This window comes from Spea bombifrons, chromosome 3, assembly GCF_027358695.1.
Source record: "Spea bombifrons isolate aSpeBom1 chromosome 3, aSpeBom1.2.pri, whole genome shotgun sequence".
NCBI lineage: Eukaryota > Metazoa > Chordata > Amphibia > Anura > Pelobatidae > Spea > Spea bombifrons.
Window position 1 is genome coordinate 117,627,750 of NC_071089.1, and position 7,724 is coordinate 117,635,473.

A 7,724-nucleotide genomic window follows, 5' to 3' on the forward strand; every position below is an offset into this window, starting at 1 on the left:
AGAGACAAAGGCAGTGTTTACAAATAGTGCACGTTCAAATGTAAAAATATATATATATAAATATAGCAAAATAAGATAAGAATGTATTTAAGACATTTAACTATACCCATGGCTGTAATTGGCTGTGGCCGCGATCACATGCACAGAACTGCAGGGAATCTTCTGTAGGTGGAGCAGTCAGGTCCAGAGGTGACTTTGTGATCACTGTTACCATGGCGACATAGGACCTTTTAATATTGTAATATTTTAATGACATGCCTGGTATGTCTGTGGTCTTAAAGGGTTAATCAACTCGGTTTCCATAGTTCTTAACAGATTGAAATCATGTAAAACGAATAGAAGGGTGCCAGCTAACGGCACCTAATGTGACTAAAGTATAGCCAGCATAACAGACTTAAAAAAAAAAAAAAAAGGATGTGAAAGGGAAGTTGTACATTGCTGAGAGGGTGGTAGAGAAATGGAACAGCCTCCCAGCAGACATGGTTATAGTGAGGGAATTTAAACATGCATGGGATAGACATACAGCTACTGAATCTAAGACGAGACCAAAGACTGATTAAGGTTTGAGTCTTTACGGCAGGAGAAACGGGGGCCGAATGGGGGCCGATCTGCCGGCAGATGTTTCAATGGTATGCTGTTCGTCTATATGGATGTTACTAATGTGGTTGCCATTGGAGTCCGATTCATTTAATTTTTTAATTTCACGGCATAGAATATTCCTGAATTTCATTTTGTTTTATATATCTGTAAGACGTCTTATAAAATTACATGATAGGTAAAAAACATTAAACATTCATCATTTGCTCAGAGTGAGCGCAAAAAATGTAATATCAAGGTTTTCAGTGAATGACAGACAAGACAGTGTTTTCTAACCTAGTAGATAAAATTCTCAGAGCATACTAGGATTTTGAGGCTAGATTTATAGTTTTCAGCTAAAGCGTTTGTTTGTCCATAGGAAAGAAAAACTGAAATACCAAAAAAACTGTCACTTTACCTAAATCCAACATATTACAGTAAAATGCTCTTTTACAGATCAGAAATGTATACATGTGGATGTGGTAGTCTGGTGGAAGAGTGTGTGAGTGTATGGTGCTAGCATGAGTGTGTGAGTGTATGGTGCTAGCATGAGTGTGTGAGTGTATGGTGCTAGCATGAGTGTGTGAGTGTATGGTGCTAGCATGAGTGTGTGAGTGTATGGAAGCTATGCGCACATTGAATATACGGTACCTTCAAATGTTTCCTTTACAAAACAACAGAGCTTTCAAAAAAGAAAAAGCTTGACAAAATATTTTTATCGGTGTTTCTTTTGGTGAAAACGTAGTGGTTTAAGGCATGGAAAGTATCGATTTTCCTCGATTTCTTCTCATTTGTTTTCTTTTTATATACCAGATGCCGCCGCATCCTCCTCTCCCCAATATTTATTCAGACCTTTAGAAATTCTGGGGGGGGGGAGACACGGCTAATAAAACTAAAAAAAAAAATCTCCGAGCTTTGGAATAATGTTATTTACTTTAATTCCATGCGAAACAAAGGGCTGCGGTTCAATATTATCAATTTTCCCTGACGTGCTTGAGAGTTAAAATCCTGGACGCGTAGAAATTTTGTAATTGTTCGCTAAAAATTTCAAAATCAAAAGTAACCAACGGTCACGGTACCAAGCCTCTAAGTGCCTTCTAAGATATCGCTTGCAGGAAAAGCACTTACATTCAATCAAAAAGGAGAAGAAAGAAGAAGAACTCGCACAACCTCGCACGGAAACAAAAAGGAGTTATACAAGCACCGGAGGCTCGCCTCATATCAGAAACATTTCATGTGATTGCACGGTCGCTTTCAGCAAGGATGTTATATTTATTATTTATTGATAGAACCTCAACATGTCCTGTAATAGAGCGTAAAACAGAGGCTATAAGACGTATCCCAGCAGGGGAAGGATGGCAAAGGGGTCCATAAGGTTAGATTTACATAAAGCTGCATTTTTGGGGTTAAATCTTACTTTTTTGGTGTTGACCCCAACTTGTTACCCTGTATGCCTTTCTGGGATGTGGATTTGCCTGCTTGCTGGTAGGCTGCCATCTTTATTTTCTCTTGAAGTCCTCCATGAGGTACAGGGACCCATCCGGTGGTCAACTCCCCCGCGCGTAACAAGAACTCCGGTCCCCTTCTAGATTAACATTCGGACGGCTTTACAACCTCTGTGGAATCCATTCCCCGCCAGATAATGGCGGTAACTGCTTTGGAATGAGGATGGCGTGATGACGAGGACACCATGGGCGGATTTATGTATCTCTGAGAATCCGTTGTACCACGCTGCCGGATATGAAGGCGCTATATAAAACAATAAATAATACGCTCTTAAACCAGTAGCTTTAATAGAAATGAAACACGACTTCCGAAGTCTCTTAACTTTTCATACTATAGTCCGGCAGATAGTTTAAATGGCGGGTTGGGGGTTGGTGGCAGGTCCAGGAGGAGAACTGCCCCCCGTTTTTGCTGCGGGGGGACTGCCGACTCCTCCTGGACCCGCCACCCTATGCAGCCTGTGATAGGGACGCTGCGTGTATCCATAGGCACTTATTTTAGGTCCTGAAAAATATTGTCAATAAGACGCTTGTGAAGGTCAGAGGCTGCAGACAGCGCGAGTTAAATATGCATACGTCTGTAATGTGTGAGCAACGCTTGTGGGATGTTATTGACCGTAATGCCGGTTCAATACCGACTTCTATCCTTGAGTGTTGGTAATAGAACGTTTAATTACCCTCGGTCTGTAACTAATTCCTGGTCCAGGGTTCTGAAGGGTATCGCTGTAAGCGCTGTATCCATTAGACAGCTTCTTCCTATTCACCAGGGGTTGACTCGTTCGACCTTCACCCGTCTGTCTGGATGGAAAACGTGGTCCCTCTCATCTTGGGGTTTGACCTCCTTCTGGGGCATCTGTGAAAGCTATTGTCACTTACTGAGCTCAGTGTTATCATTGGGTTAATTTACAGCATCCGCTCATTGCCGGTACCCAACAGAATTATACATCACCCCATTGTTTGTGAATATCTCGGAGTGTTCCATTTTCTTACATGGGCATCATATACACTTTAACGCATATAACAGCTGAGAGGTCCCTTTAAATTTGCATTGATTCTGCAGGATCACCCCGTATGGATTGACCCCTTTGCCCGTCCCCAGCTGTTTTCCTATACACTGCATAAATGAATATAGTGATGCAAACAGATTAAGATAAATGATCTCTTCCCTGTTGTTAAGTTGCTGGTCGTTGCTGATTGGTTCAGGCAGCCTTTGCAAAAGGTGAAGGAATGAGAAGAGAGATCTCACTCTCCCTGAAACTAAATATCAGCAATACAATTGTATAGGTGCCCCATGGAAGCCAGAGGATCCAGAATATGAGATACTGGGGCACATTTTGGATGCGTAGCCTTAACCCCCCCTGAGAACTGCACGGCCGTGACCAAGAACCCTTTAAATGATCCCTTAATTCAATAGGAAAATGAATGAAAGCTTTTTAAGAAAGTATATATTGTTGCGTCTACCGATGTCACCTCGCACGTCTGTGTAACAAGGATCTATGTGTTTGGCGTGGATCTCGTGTTGTATTTGCGGCAGGTAAGGGAGAGCCGTCAGGATTGCGGCGTGGGCGCACACACTCTACTCCCCATTCATTCCCTCCAGGGGTCTCACAAATGGACATAGAGGAAAACAAGGCACAGTTAGCTTCACTCCGATTGGAGTTTTCTCACTTTAAAACATTTTCTAGTTTTTACCCCAAATTACTTTTTATCAGAGACACTTCGTTTTGTTGATACAGCCAATGCGAGCGTTTTAAGTAAAGCCAGCGATGAGCGTAAAAAGAGAAGATTTTGGTAAAGCGTAGAGGTTTGAACGTCTTATTCCTTGACGGATGTCGGCTGGCACAGTAATCGGAGCTGAGTAACGGGGCTGGGGATACGAGGTTGGCTGACATTTAAGTTGCCGCTTTTAAGCTCCTAAGTACCTTCATAGGAAACAAAACTAACAAACGAACGAGAGGAATTCAGAAGGGGCAAATAAAAGAAACGTACCCCATAAACCAGGTTTTATCGAGCGTGAAGCGAAGTTATTACTGTTTTTATCTTTTATTTATAAAGCGCCAACGTCATCCGCTGAGCTTCTTTCATTCCGACAAAACTAGAGCCGACAATTTACAATCTAGAAGCAAAAGGTATAGAAAATACGCCATAGATGCAAGGGGGAAGATAATACGTCCTGGCTCTTCTCTGAAAAAGTGGGTTTTTGGAGTTTTTGTCGTAAATATTGAGAGGGAGAGTGAAAACTTGAGGTTAAGCGAGTTCCGGAGGTATGGGGGCAGCACGAGTGAAGATTGTAAGCGGGAACAGGTGATAAAGGAGAAGAGCCTTAGGTCGTGGGAAGAAGATGGAGCAATTAGGAGTCAGTGGAGAGCTTCACAAGGTGGAGAAGCAGAAGAAGAACGGCGTGCATGGAAGGGAAGCCTAGACGGAGCGTTTTGGATACATTGCAGAAGGGAGAGTCGAGAAATCCAACCGGAAGGATGTTGTAACATTTGAGATAAGGGAATGAACCAGGATAATTAAAGCTTCTCGAGCGAGGAAATGGTGAATGAAAGAAATGGTTTTTAGGTACAAGCAGCTGGATCTGGTGGGAGATTGGATGGGAGGGATGAAGGAGAAGGCTGAATCAACAATAACACATTAAACCAAGAATATAGTGCTAAAAAATACAGGGGTTGGGCAGATTGGTAAAAATTCCTGGTGCTCGTATAGACATATGGTTTGGAGCAAAGGTAACAGTGAGGTCCATGAAAAGTCAACGGATGAATGCCAATCTCTGGTCTTGCAGGCTAGGAGTTCAGGGTAGGAACCAAAATGGGCCATTAGTAGGAGGAAACTTAGTCTCTAATACGCTTAAACATTTTATAGGTATGTATTATCTGTCTCCGTAGTCGAGGAAGAACATGTCACAGCTAGACATGTTTGTCATCATTAGTTTGATGGAGCTGAGCTCTGGCCAGGTTTGGGAACATCTTCATAGCACATGCTTAGACCAGACGTGGTGCTTTCTGTAGAACCATTAATGGTTTCCATAAGTATGTTTTCCATTAACAGAAGAGATGCGTGTCCCACAAAGCATATATTTCCTCTTGATGTAGTAGAGATAGAGAATGGTAGCCTCAGTGAGGGTCATCATAAAGATCGAGCTCCCTGGGTGCTTATTTGTCCAAGCCACTTTGGAAGCCCAATATGAAATCACTCGATCTTCCACCAACGGCAGCTTTGGCTCCATCTACTTAGTCCGTACCTTTTTGCTCGCTGCCTGTTGTGACAAGATCTTTGAGAAGAGCCTCTTAACCCAAAGAGGGAAGATCAGCCTCCAGAACCCAATCATACTTGGATATTCCATTGTAGACCTCGTGCTTCCACTTGATAGCTCAGGGAGAAGTTAGATCCAAAACAAGGGTTGACCAAAGGTATCCTGTCCCATATTCTACCTTTACCACCCTTCTCCTGAGACGAAACTCTTGCCCGAAGAGATGAGTTCCAATAGACCGCCATTGACGGAAGCTTGGTGGTTGAGCAAGAAGGTCTTGATGTCACGTTTAGTGGCTGGTGTTGAGTCTTTGTGGGCAGATCTCATACGAACCCAAAGTTTCCTTCTTATCCGATTTGGCACGGAACTTTAGCAGACTCGGAGTAAACTTTCTTCTATTAATTCTGTAACACTTAGGCTACCAAGATGTATGAACATCGACTCCCCTCCACAACAGTTTTGTCCCCCGTGGCAGGGCATTTTATTACTTCTGCTCCACTTACCCCAAGTTAATGTTTTTTGTTTCGCAGAACTCTATCCCCGTTCGGAGACAACGACACGGCCATAAATCGCTCAAAACTGCCATGAGAATGAAAATCCCGTAGCCTGCAGCAGAACTAAAAGCCGTCATTATTTACATCATTAACAGTAAGCGATTTTAAATGAAAAAGCTAAAACAAACGATGCCGCGTACTTTAATCTGCTTCTTTATTCTATGTCTTGTAAGTGGGTGCTCGTGATTGACAGCTGGTGCTGCGCTACTCTGTTTATTAGGATTTTCAAGAGAAACTATACATTCCAATTTATCTCCATTGCTATTAATTATTCCGAAGTACAATATATTACATTTTTACCTTTTCGCTTAAATATTAATATACAAATTCCATCTGACATCTTCCCTTTCGCATGCCGCGGCGCAGGGCAGAACACAAACACCGACAACCTCATTAAGTATAGACAGACACGGTCAATCAGAACACTAAAAAAAAAAAAAAAGTTCCAGGGTCCCAAAAATTGCGGAATTATGGCAGGAGTGACACCTGGGGTCGGGGGGGGGGTCAGGTGAGAGGTGGTGTGGAGGTTAATCTTTCTCCTTGGGACTGTCAATGATGGAGTAAAGAAAACATAACACAAAAATTAAGGTAATAAAGTAAAATTACACACACATATATATATATATATATTATATATACAGTATATAATATATATATATATTGTTATTTATTTACTAATATAAATATATATATGTGTGTGCGTATGTGTGTATATATATATATATATATAATTATTTGTTATGTATATATATATATTTTTTTTTTACTTATATATATATATATATATATATATATGTGTTTGTGTATATGTATATATATATATATATATATATTTATATATATTTTGTATTTATTTGCTTAGTTATATATATATATATATATATATATATTTAATTTTTTTTTTTTTTATTATGTATGTTATTTCCTTATAGGTATATAAAAACAACTACGGTAATTTATATTATTATTTTTTTTTTCCGAGTGTGTTCCAGCAACTAAGCGAGTTGATGAAAAGTATAATTTAGCCGAACATAATAGACGAGGCTGGAACAGTTGGAGTCTTTTGTAAGCGTTGCTTCAGAAAAAAAAGTAATTTAAAAAAAAGTCATTTTGAAAATGGATGTTCAAAGGAATCTTGCTAAGCACCCCTATGTTTTGTGGCATTGAATACATTTGTAATAAGATGTTGTTAAGAAAATGTTGTAAGCAAAAAAAAAAAGTTTTTAAAAAGCCCGTTTCAATGGATGCCATTTTTTTTCTTATTGCGGAAAAATATCAGGTATTTATTAGCACGGCTTCCAATTTTCCTTAAAGAGGAAAAACTCAACATTCATCGACTGGAATTCTTTGACTGGACTCCTTATCATACTGCCTGTGGGAAACAATAGAGGGGCTAAGTCTTAATCACCCAGTCGGACTCTCTGACTAATGAAATGCTATGGGGGGCGGACTTCATTAGCATTAGTGAGGGGTTGCTTTTCCATTTTTTTTTACGTAGGGAATAAATTAAAGTAAATGTTGTATAACATAGCAGTCAATCCATGTTTCATGTGGCTCATTCGGTAAGTTACTACGTGTGCAGATGAGTCAGTGCGTCATGGCGTCCGCTTCCAGGGACAAAGAAGCTTTAGCTTGGGCTGCTCAGCGCAGGACAATCTAAAACCATATATTTTTTTATTCTTATGTTTCCATTGGACGTTCAGTATGAACAGCACTTTTCAGTACATAAAGTGGGTTCCTCCAGCATCATATTCGAAACAGCGAAGAAGGATGTATTCACGGCGAAGATCAGAGAACATGAAGCTGCAGCTGTCTGCCTTTGAGCTTCACTTTGTACCC

The 7,724-nt window shown here is 40.6% G+C and overlaps 1 long non-coding RNA gene across 1 annotated transcript in view; it reads left to right on the plus strand.

The window, feature by feature from the left end:
- The window catches only part of LOC128482736 (uncharacterized), a 42,171-nt gene extending 35,067 nt beyond the window's left edge, over positions 1–7,104 (plus strand). The window contains exons 2-3 of the long non-coding RNA XR_008351012.1: positions 5,862–5,979; positions 6,868–7,104. This is a non-coding gene — a long non-coding RNA (uncharacterized LOC128482736). The remainder of the gene's footprint in view (positions 1–5,861; positions 5,980–6,867) is intronic.
- The last annotated feature ends 620 nt before the right edge of the window (positions 7,105–7,724 follow it).